Source organism: Dermochelys coriacea, chromosome 10 (genome assembly GCF_009764565.3).
Source record: "Dermochelys coriacea isolate rDerCor1 chromosome 10, rDerCor1.pri.v4, whole genome shotgun sequence".
Classification (NCBI taxonomy): domain Eukaryota; kingdom Metazoa; phylum Chordata; order Testudines; family Dermochelyidae; genus Dermochelys; species Dermochelys coriacea.
In genome coordinates this window covers 18,201,788-18,216,329 of record NC_050077.1, presented here as the reverse complement: position 1 = coordinate 18,216,329, position 14,542 = coordinate 18,201,788, and positions in this window count along the sequence as shown.

Below are 14,542 nucleotides of genomic sequence, written 5' to 3'. Positions count from 1 at the left end.
TCAGAGCTCAGTGCTCTGACTCACCCAGTCCCAGCAGACAGACATTAAATTAATTTTAGAATGAATTCAAATAAATTCTGTTTCAGCCTCTACAGCTAAGAGGTCTCCATGTCATATATTAGGGCAAAGCAAAACAAGATATCTAATAGGCGGGTTTTAATTAGGTTGAGATAAGCCTCATTAGAACTCAGCTCATGAATTATGTAGGTCTGACACTACACATAAATACTCCCGCCTAGCCCCCCCCCCACTTCATTTGTTTGGTGGAGGAGGGGAGGTAACGGTCATGCCGAGCTTAAAAATAAATTCATTTCTCTTTCCAAAGCTGTACATCCGATGAATTCCTCCTTCTCCCACATAGGGCCAAATTCTGCTTTCCACCTGGAGTAACTCCATTAAAATGGATGGACTTCAGATTTACTGTGGTGTCACTAGGAGCAAGATTTAGCTCACAGACTAACATTCACATTTAAATAGTTAAAATATTAACTAATATTAACTAAATTGCCTTTTCCAATGAGGAAATTAGGGATAGACAAATAAGACTCAAAAAGTCTATTAGTGGCCTACACTCGCTAAATCACAAAACTCTCCTGAGTGGCTAGCCAAAATTCAGGGCTTTGTAGTGTTGTTTCCATCAGGAAGAGAAATGGATGATACAAGTCAGGTATATCCTTTGGTGTAATCTTGTTCATTTACAAAAAAAGTAGGTAAAATCCTGTTTCTCTGAACACTAGAAACAAACAGCTGGTGGTTTCCTGGCTCAGAAATCCCCAAATGGGCCTCTCCAGCAAGCTCTGTGCCCAAGAAGCTTGGTCTTTGCTCTCTCATAGTTGCACTCCCATCTCTTTCTGCAGGCTTTCTGTCTCACATCTCCGCAGCTTGCAAAACAATATCCTAGCCTCTGCATTTATAACCAGGGAAACCTCTCAGTCCACACAGTTTAGCCGAGATCCACCATGCAACCCATTTCCTGGCGAGGTAGCCCTCCCTCCCTGCCAGCAGCAGGTCTTTATTACATAAATTTAATTGCTCCTTCCACTGAGCATGAGTGTGTGTGTTTGGCACATCCTTTGGCTTTAACAAAGTTTGGGACTGTCTTTGGATCAAGGACTACCCCCTGCACTCTCCCTCAGCCGAGGGCAGCCATTGACATCTTTCTGCACAGCAATATGATAACTACTACAGAGATGCGTGAGTTGAACAGTTGAGCTGAGCCGGATTTGAATCTGAATATAAACTTCAAAAATCTGAGGTGTTTGGACTCAGTGTTCCAGTTCAGCCCCTAACAGAGACAGATCTGAGCCACAAGGTTTAGAGTTGGATTTGGATCAACTCCTTCACTTTCCAGTGTTTTAGTTCAGGGGTGGGCAAACTTTTTGGCCTGAGGGCCACATCGGGTTTTGGAAATTGTATGAAGGGCCAGTTAGGAGAGGGAGATGTGGCCCCTGCTTCTCTCCCCCTGATGGCCCCCCGCCCCCAGGACTCTTGCTCCATCCAACCCCTCCTCTCATTCCTGAGCACCCCCCCCGGGACTCCTGTCCCATCCACCCCACCCCCACTCCCTGTCCCCTGATCGCCCCTGGAACTCCTGCCCTTGACTGACCCCCACCACCCCATCCAACCCCCCCACTCCTTCCTGACTGCCCCCCCAGGACCGCTGCCCTCATTCAATCCCCCTGTTCCCTGCCCTCTGACTGCCCTGACTCCTATCCACACCCCCACCCTCTGACCACCACCCCAAACTCCTCTGCCCTCTATCCAACCCCCCCTGCTCCCTGCCCCCATACTGTGCTGCCTAGAGCACCGGTGGCTGGCAGTGCTACAGCCGCGCTGCCCAGAGCTGGAGCCAGCCACGCCACCGCGCAGCACAAAGCACTGGGTCAGGCTGGGCTCTGCAGCTGCGCTGCCCCAGGACCTCGCAGCCCCACCACCCAGAGCATCGCGCCGGCAGTGCAGTGAGCTGAGCGCTGCGGGGGAGGGGGAACAGCAGGGTAGGGGCCGGGGGCTAGCCTCCTAGGCCAGGAGCTCAGGGGCCGGGCAGGAGGATCCTGCTGGCTGGATGTGGCCCGCGGGCCGTAGTTTGCCCACCTCTGGTGTAGTTAGATTTGCTTGGCGTGTTTCAAATTGAACACCCAAAAACCAAGATACCCCCCAAATTAGTGCAGGTGTGGGCCTCTACCCACATCTTGGCCATAGACTGTGACCAATGTGGAACTCCCATTGATGCTAATGAGACCTGCTTGAATGTATCAAGGCAAGGCAGCCATTTGTGCATACATTCACCTAGGGGCATGGGCAGATTCATGGTTGGGGATATTTTTGGTCTAGTGATGCTGACTGCATCCCTATACTGTTTTAGATGTATGGTCCAGTGAGTAGGGCACTGGTTTAGGAAGCAGGAGACATTGATTCTAATCCCAGCTCTGCCACTGATGTGCTGTGTAACCTTAGGCCATCACTTTACCTCTCTATGCCTCAGTTTTCCTCAAGTGTAAAATAGGTAAATATTATTAGCTGTTTCTTTTTCAGGTACTTTGAAATGTACAGATGAAAAGGTGCAATGTAAAAGCTAAGTATCATCATTCTAAATATAAGAATAATACTCTTAAAATCTTAATAATACCCTTAATATCTTTGAATTTTATGTTAAAAGAAACGAGAGATGAACCAAATGTCAACAGTTATGTCATTTTCTCATCCAATATATTTCCTGCAAAGGCACGTTTGGGCACCTGGGAAGTTTGCTTTATTTTCAAAGGTTGAAATGATCATGAATTGGGGGTTCTGAAGGCAGCAGTGGCAGCGAGTTGCAGTAACATTTTTCCAGGTGATTTTCGCATGGGAGTTCAGCAGGTGGGATTCAAATCTTGACATTTATTGTTTGCAGTAGTTACATTAACTCCAGCATTCCCAACTCTGTGTCAAGGGAACAACGGGATAAACGTAAATATGTAGCAGGAAATGCCAACATTTTCCTAGCACCTACTGTTTTCTGCCTTGTACTTCGCACTTTGTCGCAAATTCCCCCATTTACTGGGCCACCCACTTTGCAGGAGCAGCATTGCTAAGCAGGCCCTGTGTCGTTCAGTGCAGCCACCCCTCCTATGCTACACAGCCTCCTGCACTAGGGGCTGGATCATGGGAGGTGCGGAGCACCCTCAGCTCCCAGTGAAGTGCCCCTGCCCTTGCAGGCTGAGCTCTAGGTGTGGTACATAAAGGGGCTGCTGCAGGGGAGAAGCTTGTCTGTGCAGGAGCAGTGCTATATTTGACATTATTTTAAAATCTACCAGTTATCTATTTTCAGGTGACTGCAACTCTGTGGGTGAAACTCTGTGGGTGAAAGATAATACAGACGAGCTGAGGGATGTGGAATTCCACTGCTACAGGTCACATATATCGCGCTTGAAAGAGTGACCTAAACATTTCCACTTACTGCAAATGGAGCCAAATTCCTCCTCATCCTGGTGTGTGTCATTATGATTTGCCAATTCTGTCGCTACCCTGACTATTTGCCTATAGCGTTGCTGCAGCCTAGTGGTTTGTCAGTCTAGTGTACACGTGGCCTGACCTCTGTGAGCATATGCATGCTGGGCCCCCTTCCCCCTCCCTCACACTAGATTTACTGCTGTAAGGAAGATGAGAATCCAGCTAACTGTATTCTCTTTCTCTGGGGTCATGAAAGGTGTCAGAGAAAGAATCCCGGAGAGGTACCAGCACCAGATAACCAGCGTAAACTTCCCCAGCACTTTACCTTTAGCTTCAGCTTGAGGAACCACTGTTATGAAAAAGAAGACAGCTTGGTCTCAGTGCCCATTAAATCTTTGGCCTTTCTGCTGAGCCTTCCAACCATGCTCCACTATGCTAGTAGTCTTCTGTCATACCACACAAGCACTATGACCTACCTGACTCTGATGCCTCTGACCATCGTGACCCCAGACAGTCATCAGATGGCTCCAACAGCTGCCCTAGCTTGCACCAGCCCCTGCAGCCCCTGAATAGCTGAGGCATAGAAACATAAGGACTGCCATACTGGATCAGACCCCAGCATCCAGGTATCCCAGTTTCCTGTCTCCCACAGAGATGAGCCTGCTTGGTGTCTATAGAATCCACAAAGCGGCTGTGGGTGGTTTTGTTTTCAGTTAAAACAAGCAAGTAAAGATTTTATTTCCTGTTACCACCTCTCAGTCCTGTGACTTTATTTTTTGTGCAGAACATGGATAGAATTGGAATCCAGCCCCAGTTCACCTCGCCAGGAAAACGAGGCTTTTGCTGTGTATACTGTGAAATGTTGCAAGCACTCTGCCAGCTCTCAGGGTCTGCTCACGATGACTCACCACCGCTGATCTATGCAAAGGCAGGAACAATGGCTTGAACGGGCCAGTTCAACATTCTGATTATAAATGATAACGGCCTTCACTCAGAAAAGGCCATTTATTTACATTTTTGGAGTTCAGCATCTCAACAATTTATTTTTCCTCTACTAGGGAAGTAATCTATTGACAGCCTTACATTCATGATGTATATGTATGTCACTACACTAGATGTCAGATTCAAACAGATAATTTACAAAATCCCCCCCACATCGCATGCTTTACTAGGATAGGAGCACATAACTCATTTTTTCATCACCATCAATCACCGTGGGAAAGGTGGGAAGTAGATTTGGTGCCTGGGTGGGTGGCTGTTCCTGGTAGATTTTCAGAGCTGATGTATTGATTCTCCTTTACAAATGACTGCATCCTTGCTCCGGGCGAAGCCCTACATCCACCAGTCAGCTATCAGGGCAAATGGCAGAAGTGACCTCCCTAAGGGGCTTTATGCTTCCCCCAAAAAACTCTCAAGAGGGAGGATCTCTGCAGCAGTGCATACTCCAGCCCAACCCATTCCCCTCCCAGTCTCTCCAGCTTGCCACTCCCTGCCTGCCGTTTTGCAGCATATTGGAGACCACACAGGGGCTTAGTTGTGTCCATATCCTCAGTCCTTAAGCAGGCAGAAGTCCCACTAAACCTATTACTCCCAGCAGCAACTGCAATTCTCATGAGCCTTGTAACAACTGAAAAATAAATCCCATCAACCAGCAAAATTAAATATTGAATCCTTTATGATTATTTTTCAGATGCCAATTTTTCCCTTCAAGAAGCAGCATATTAAAAATACTGTGTCTGTATGAACCCAGTCAGTTTAAACACTAATTGAAGCAGGACCTATCCAAGTACTATTATTCATCAATAAAGACTGGAGTTACTATAGTAACTGGATGACATCACAGTTGCTTTTGCTCCGTATTTGTCCAGCACATTTCTCGTTTCTTTCTTCGCTTTGCTTCCAAGGCCACCCAGTGGATCAGTGCCAGAACATGGATCAGAACCTACATCTCCCAGTTCTAGTCCACTAACTACTAGATTCAAATGCTTTTTCTTCCCCATCTGAAAACTAGATTGGATTCTGTTGGTGATTGATTTCCCCCTAAAAGTACTGTCAGTATTTCACCTTTTGATCTATTATAAAACTGAAAAATTCTTCTTTTCAAGATTTTGGAGAAAAGTTATCCACAAATAGCAAAACAGAAGCAAGCAACTAATAGATCTAAAATAGCTGAAGTGTTAAATAATATTCATCAACACCAAATTTACAGTCTACAGAGGATTTATGGTATTTCACTATAAGCCTGTATACTGCAACCTGCTTATCCAGTTGTGCACATCTCTTGATTTAGTCCACGAATCTCTATTTTTTAATTTTCTTCTAACATTTTCTGTTTCCTTTCCTCTTTTAAAAGGCAAGCCTTGTAGCTAAACCCTTCTGGAACTATGCAAGTGAAAAAAAAAAGGCTTCTGTATTGATGTATATCATCATATCTGCTGGTACTCTGGAACTGTCAACACAGAATCCATTTTCTCTTTTGAGAGGAATCTAGCTGGTGAATTTTCATGGTTATGCCTATTGATAGATGGATGTGTCAAACCAATACTCTGGGCAATCATACTTAGCTCAGAACATGATGCTCACCAAAAGCGAACAGACATTATGCTTTCTAAAGTTCAGTTTTGAAAGCTACTATGACTAGTGACAGTATTTATCATTCAGCCTTCAGCAAAGCACAAGCAGTAAAAAATAAAACCAGCAGTACAATGCACACTTACTAGTGCGCTGTAAATTCCATCACCAAACCCTAAGGAAAGTGCTAACTATATAGCTCTAGGGATTATTGATATTATAGTGGGACTGTACCATGCACGCATAACATAGTGTGGGATTCGAACACAACACAGACTGATCAGAACATTAGTGCACTTGTTTGGAAGGCTTTAAAGGACAACGGCAGATTATGGGGTGCTAAATCTTGCTTTGTACTCCCATGCAAGGCCTGTTTGCAACAAAAGCAAAGAATGTCTGTTGCACAGTGAGTCAGGGGAGTGGAGAGCCCACACAGGGGCTAGAAAGCAAAGGAGACATTCGCAATGGCTCTGCATCGCCCGGTGGAGTGGGTGTTGTGAGCGTAGCCTAGGAGCTGGTGTCCAGCATGAACCCACGGTTGCCAAACCCTGAATAAGCCAGACACAGCAGGCCATGTTCTCTCTCCCTCTGTGGCCTACTAGCTGCGCAGGTCTGCCTATCCTGACACACATGTGAAGATTTTTTTCGTGGTCCTCACTGTATTTCACCAAGTTATCTTCAGAGTAGCACCCTTTCACCTGGACTGTGCGTTGCACCATTTCATGGGGTTTGTCCCTTGAAATGAGTGAGAAGAGCAGCAACCCCCAGCTCTGACATGCTCAGTGCAGCTTCTGCATGCTTAGGCAAAGGGACGCTCCCTTTACCTTTCCCCTGGTCGGGCAGCCAACTGGCAGCGTAGCCCAGAGCTCCTGCTTTGAGCTGCAGCTGCAGGACGTGCACAGCAGTTCTGGCCACTGGAGAGGAAATGCTGCTAACTTGTGACATCTGCTCCAGTGTCTTGCCACCTGCTGAGCTGAGCACCCCATACTGCACTCATTGCTTAGTTGTAGGCATGTTTTTCCTGAAGCAGCAGATTCAAGAGACTCTCTGCTGGAATCGGGACCCTGCCAGTTGTCTAAGCTACGACAGGTTGCCTGAAGGTGCTGGGAACAAAGTCTGTGAAGCGCCTTGGCTCGGTAAAGCACTAAATGGGAGCTCAGTCTGGTAACAAAGCCGCAGTCACAGCCGAAGGGAGCTTCGCAGATATCACTCCGCTGCACGCACCGCAGCCGTTTGGAACTTCCTGGCACCGGTGAGGACAAAGGCCGGGCCCTGCAGCGCGAATAGCACAGCTTCCTCCCAGCTGAGCGACAGGTAACGCTCTGTTAACTCTTGGCAGCCGGTCGTGCCTATGACACACCCAAGAGTATGAATATTTTATGATTAGACCATTTGTCTGATAAGTTACGCTGTAGCCTTTCGGTATGAACATCCCTTTCAGCAAGGCTCCGGCTTCACTCTGAGCTAGGAGTGGGATTCCCAGCTCACGTTGTGCTAGCTCAACGCGAGCTGGCATGAGGATAAATACGTAGCTGCTCAGCTGAGTACAACAGTACGTACTCAGCATGGCTAAGCTGAGCCGCCACTGCCAGTGCTGCTACACTGCTCTTTATGCTTGCGCTAGCTCTCATTGAGCTAGTGCAAGTACGCCCATGTGAGCTGGGTAGTGGTGTGTAGACGTAGCCTTAGACAGTGGTGTGCAGTGGCTAGGGCACTGGACAGGGCATCAGCTGAGCTTGGTTCAGTTCCTAGATCTGCCATGGACCTGCTGGGTGACCGTAGGTAAGGTATTTCACCTGTGTGCCTCACTGTCCACACCTGAAAGATAAGGCTAGTCATAGGCTTTAAGGTCAGAAGGGGCCATTATGATCGTCATAGAGTCATAGACTTTAAAGTCAGAAGGGACACTGACCTATCTGTGTAAAGCACTTGAAGATGGAAGGCTGATGAATGCTACTGGGATTATCAGACACCAGCACCTTCGGAGAGAGTAACATGAAGGGAGTGCTCTTCTGAGAGGCTCTGGTAAAAGAAAGCCAGTAGCGACAGTGGCACGAAGTAATACAATATTTTTGCAGGTACTATCTCACTGTAGCACAACCAGCACTAATTCTAGTGACTCTTTGCCCACTAGAAAAAATGTGCTGAGAGTTTTCCACTCAGAAAAGAGTGAACTGCATGTCGTGAGTAACCTGGATAAAGTGCCAGGCACTAGCATTAAGCAATAGAATTATCTTTCTCATTACCTTTCACTGTTGTGCTCAGGCCCCTCTGTGGCTTTTAAGCCACAGCTCATAACCTCAGAGGGGAGCCCAAGAATGTTGTTCACGGCGTCTCCCAGAGCATTGTGTCAGAGCCAGGAGATATGCCTGCAGGAGCACTGAGGAGCATATGCAGCAATGGCCACGGCTGCATCACAGAACAGGGTGCAGCACAGACCCTAACATGCTGGCAGCTGTCTGATGTAGAAGGGGCATGTAGCAATGGGGTTCTCCTGCACCCAATTCCCCCTTGAGGAATCTGGAAGTGTCAGCAGGGCAAGAGCTCATCACATGGCTGGCCCCTGCAGAAGTGAGGACTCTGCACCTACCTTGGTGCACCCACACAGGGCCAGCCATAATCTACCCTTCAGTCTCTATGCTACCTGGGTGGAATTGTGTGCTGCACCTCCAGGAGGCCCAGCATTCACAGGTGCAACTTTAAGTCATCCTCATACTCTTGGCATTCTGGGCTGGTCAGGGCAATTGCAACCTCCAGCATAACTTAGAGCAGCTCAGGGCTGCCTATGGACAGCTGGAGCCGCTCAGAATCTTGTAGTGGCATGTGCTGAAGAAATCCCTCTCTAGTCCCCCTCACACCTCCTATACCTGTAGGGCCCCTGTTTACTGGTGCAGCCACACACGGGCCAGCACGTATGGGAGGGATTGGGGGATGAGAATCTCTCTTTGACTTTTTGGTTGGATAAATAAATAAGTTGATGGGAATTTTTCCTGCATAAGGAACTGCAGCACTCAACAATTAGTGGAGAATAATTTTAAAAACAGCAAAAAAACTCCACAGCATAACATTGATTAGTGTAGCGTGCCAAATAAGGAGTGGTAAAGCTTTCCTTGCAAACACTAGCTGCAACATAGCTCCTCTCTACCCTTCCTGATTTGCATAACCAAAAGATGGCAGCGCTCCACCACTTATGTGCAATAGCATAATGAGCATCCTCCTTTTAAGGACATATCACAGGCATTAAGTTAAGATATGCCCATTAGTAACAATTGCTGATGCTAGACTATATGGGAAATAGACGGGAATTTTTCCTGTATCATCTGCTGTGGCAGGTCTGGCTGGAACAATAAAGCCACCAAACTGTACACTCATTTATTTAGATTGTAAGCTTATTGGGGTGGAGACCATCTTTTGGTTCTGGGTTTGTACAGTGCCAAGCACACTGGGGAACTGGGTTCAATACTGACAAATAAATCATAATTTACATCTAAGCATCCTCAACTCCTGTTGAGCAAAACCCGGCCCATTGTGAAGTTGTCTGGTATATTTCAGCACTTTAAGGAGTTGCTCCTGAACCTGTTGAAGTTAATTGGCTAAACTCCAAGAATTCATAGATTCTCGCTTCAAGTCCAATGTGGTTGAACTAGAGCATCTCTTTTAGAACACCCAATTCTGATTACAAAACTTCCAGTGATGGAAAATCCACCAACGCAACCCTTGCTAATTTGTTCCAGTGGTCAATTATCCTCACTGTTAAAAATGTGTGCCTTGTTCCTACTCTGAATTTGTTTATCTTCAACTACCAATCACTAGATCTTGTTATACTTTTGTCTGCTAGATTGAAGAGCCTTCTATTATCTGTTTTCTTGGACCCACGTACGTACTTACAGACTGTGATTAAGTCACCCCTTAACCTCCCCTTTAATAAGCTACATAGATTGAACTCCTTGAGTCTCTCACTTTGAGTTGTGTTTTCCAAGCCTTTACTCATTCTTGTGTTTCTTCTCTGAATCCTATCCAAGTTTTCAACATCTTTTTTGAAGCGTGGACACCAGAACTGGACACAGTATTTCAGTAGTGGTTGCACCAGTGCCAAACATACAGGTAATATAACCTCTCCACTCCTCTTCAATACTCCCCTGGTAAAACATCCCAGCATTAACCACCATGTTGCACTACAGTTCATGTTCAGCTGATCATCTACATGACTCCCAAGTCTTTTTTTTTTTTTTTTTGAGAGTCACAGGTTCTCAGGAGAGATTCCCCCTTCTCCAGTAATTATAGCCTTACATTCTTTGCTCCTACCTAGAGGTATGACTTTCTATTAGGCCATATTGAAACCCATAATGTGTGATTGTGCCCAGTTTACCAAGTGATCCAGATAATTCTGAATCAGTCTTGTCTTTTTCTTTGTTTATCACTCTACCAATTTTTGTGTCATCTGCAAACTTTGTCAGTGATGATTTTATGTTTTCTTCCAGGTTATTGATAATAATTAAGACTAAGGTTTAGTCATGGGCATTTTTAGTAAAAGTCATGGATAGGTCCCGGACAATAAACTAAAATTGACCTGTCCATGACTTGTACTATATACCCCTGACTAAATCTTTGAAGTTATGTGGGATTCTAGGGGGGCAACTGGCTGCTCTGAAGGGAGGCCTCCAGGGTGCCCGCTGGTGCTGGGGAGGCCTACGAGGCTCCCCCTGGTGCTGGGGAGGGTGTTTGTGGCACCTACTGGTGCTGGAGGGGCGGCACAGGACCACTGCTGCTGGTGGGGACTGCCACTATTGCTACTAGTGGGAGGCAGCCCCCCCGGCCCCTGACCATCGCCACTGCTGCTGGCAGGGGGCAGCCTGGGACCATCGCCTCTGCTGCTGGCGGGGGCTGGTCCCGCCAGCCTGGGACTGCCGTTGCTGCTACCGGCGGGGGGCGGCCAGGGACTCACACCATTGCTGACGTGGGGGTGGCCCAGGACTACCGCTGTTGGGGGAGGGGGGCGGTGCAGCTGGCCCTGGGGCCACCCGAGCTGCTTGGGCGGCCCTGGGGACAGTTGCAACTGCTGGCTGCAGAAGTCCCGGAGGTCCTGGAAACTCACAGAATCCATGACTTCCATGACCTCCATGATAGACTCGCAGCCTTAATAATATTAAATAGCACAGGTCCAAGAACCAGTCCATGTAGGACCTCACTAGAAACACACCTACTTCATAATGATTCCCCACTTACCACTACATTTAGTAGTACATATCAGTTTTTAATTCATTTAATGTGCACCATGTTGATTTTGTATCATTCTAATTTCTTAATCAAAATGCCGTCAGTAAGTATCAAATGCCTTACAAATGCCTAAATATGTTACAACAACACTATTACCTTTATCAATCAAGCTTGTGATCTCACAAAAAATATCAAATTAGCTTGACAAGATCTATTTTCCATAAGCTCTGTTGATTGGCATTAATTATATTAGCCTCTTTTAATTCTTTATTAATTGAGGCCCATATTGACTGTTCCATTATTTTGCCCAGGCTCGATGTCAGGCTTACAGATATTTAATTACTTGGGTCATCCTATTTACCCTTTTTTAATATTGGCACAACATTAGCTTTCTTCCACTACTCTGAAACTTCCTCAATGTTACAAGACTTGTTAAAAATAAAATACAATGGTCCAGAGGGCTTCTCAGCCAGCTCTTTTAAAATTATTGGATACACATTATCAAGACCTGCTGATTTAAAAATGTCTAATTTTAGTAACTGCTGTTTAAAACTCCTTAACTCCTTAGTTACCATTGAAATTGAAAATATATCATCCTCATATGATATAAGTACATCATCTGGCATTTTCGCCATATACAAAACAGAAATATTTATTGAATACTTCTCTGCATAATTATTGATAATTCTACTATATCCAGCTAGTTGTGGATTAATACCATTGTAAGGGTCCCTTTTGTTTCGCATATATTTAAATGTCTCTTTGTTGTCCTTAATTCCGTTGACCACCGATTTCTCCTTGTGTTGTTTTGCTTCTATCGAGGATCGATTTATCATGTCTCATCTAGACACGATAAATTGATCCCCGAATGCACTCTCCGTCAGCTCTGGAACTCCAGCTTGCGAGAGGCGGAAGCAGAGTCAACAGGGGAGCGGCAGCAGTCGACTCACCGCCATCCTCATACCAGGTAAGTCGACCTAAGATACGCTGACTTCAGCTATGCTATTTGTGTAGCTGAAGTTGCGTATCTTAGGTCGACATTCCACCCAGTGTAGACCAGGGCCAACTAATACTCCATCTTGTGCTTTATCTAGAGAACGTTGATCCATAAGGTTATTTGCTTCCAAGCTGTCAGTGACCTGGAAACAGAGAATGCCATTTTTGACAGAGTTCCAGTCCTCATCCTTTTTTGCCCATTCCATTCTTCCTAAATAGAATCATAGAATCATAGAATATCAGGGTTGGAAGGGACCCCAGAAGGTCATCTAGTCCAACCCCCTGCTCAAAGCAGGACCAAGTCCCAGTTAAATCATCCTAGCCAGGGCTTTGTCAAGCCTGACCTTAAAAACCTCTAAGGAAGGAGATTCTACCACCTCCCTAGGTAACGCATTCCAGTGTTTCACCACCCTCTTAGTGAAAAAGTTTTTCCTAATATCCAATCTAAACCTCCCCCATTGCAACTTGAGACCATTACTCCTCGTTCTGTCATCTGCTACCATTGAGAACAGTCTAGAGCCATCCTCTTTGAAACCCCCTTTCAGGTAGTTGAAAGCAGCTATCAAATCCCCCCTCATTCTTCTCTTCTGCAGACTAAACAATCCCAGCTCCCTCAGCCTCTCCTCATAAGTCATGTGCTCTAGACCCCTAATCATTTTTGTTGCCCTTCGCTGTACTCTTTCCAATTTATCCACATCCTTCTTGTAGTGTGGGGCCCAAAACTGGACACAGTACTCCAGATGAGGCCTCACCAGTGTCGAATAGAGGGGAACGATCACGTCCCTCGATCTGCTCGCTATGCCCCTACTTATACATCCCAAAATGACATTGGCCTTCTTGGCAACAAGGGCACACTGCTGACTCATATCCAGCTTCTCGTCCACTGTCACCCCTAGGTCCTTTTCCGCAGAACTGCTGCCGAGCCATTCGGTCCCTAGTCTGTAGCGGTGCATTGGATTCTTCCATCCTAAGTGCAGGACCCTGCACTTATCCTTATTGAACCTCATTAGATTTCTTTTGGCCCAATCCTCCAATTTGTCTAGGTCCTTCTGTATCCTATCCCTCCCCTCCAGCGTATCTACCACTCCTCCCAGTTTAGTATCATCCGCAAATTTGCTGAGAGTGCAATCCACACCATCCTCCAGATCATTTATGAAGATATTGAACAAAACGGGCCCCAGGACCGACCCCTGGGGCACTCCACTTGACACCGGCTGCCAACTAGACATGGAGCCATTGATCACTACCCGTTGAGCCCGACAATCTAGCCAGCTTTCTACCCACCTTATAGTGCATTCATCCAGCCCATACTTCCTTAACTTGCTGACAAGAATGCTGTTGGGAGACCGTGTCAAAAGCTTTGTGACCGTGTCAAATAGCTTAGTGATTTTAACATTCCAACCATGACAATCTTCCCATCAGGTTTAAGTAATACCAACAAGGTCAAATTTATGTTCACAAATAAGCAATTCTAATTCCTCTTACTACCCAGGCCCAGAGCATTCGTTTATAGACAATTAAAGAATTTCTTCTCTTCATGTCCCTTCGTGCCTGGATTAATTTTGTTCTTGACATCTTGATTTTGTGCTACAAGAATGCTCATTTGTTCCTCCCTTTCACCCTCCCATTTTGTTGTCAAGTTTAATAGCTTCCTGTCTATTTGTGCACTAAATCATCAGAAGAGGGCCTAAGTATCCTAAGTTGGACAAATTTGGAATTCATCGTCAACTGCGCAAAAGGAGACTGGCTTCACTTAGATGCCATGGAGCTAGTAAAAGTGGAGGTATAGCTCAGCCTATTGAAAGAACAGCATGCCAGGGGCATGTCCAACTTCAGTTGTGTAAGTGACCAAGACCTTGTCTACACACAGAAGTTGAACCCATTTAACTAATAATTAGTTTAAAAAAACAAGCTAAACTGATCTGTGTGTGTCAACGAGGGGTTTACTCCGGGTTTAATAAGTCACGTCAAAGATATTATGTTAATTAAGCTGGTGCCATTTCTGTATTTAGACAAGACCTAAGAGAAAGGTGTGAGATGGTAGATAAGGAAGCCCTTTCCTTCTTGAACTTACACCTGCCCCTGGGGTAGTCATCTGTAACATTCCCAGAAGTATGCAATGCCCTCACATAGCCTCTCACTGGTGTTATGGAAAGGTCTTCTATCAGATGAGAATTTCAGTACTGAAAATATGGCTTTAATATTATGTAACCAGTAACTTTCCATAATGTCTACATATGTCTGGCTGTCTATTTATACCACAATCTGGGCTCCATAGCAATACATACTGAGCATATGGGAATCATGTGCGTAGCAATAGCGTTTTGTC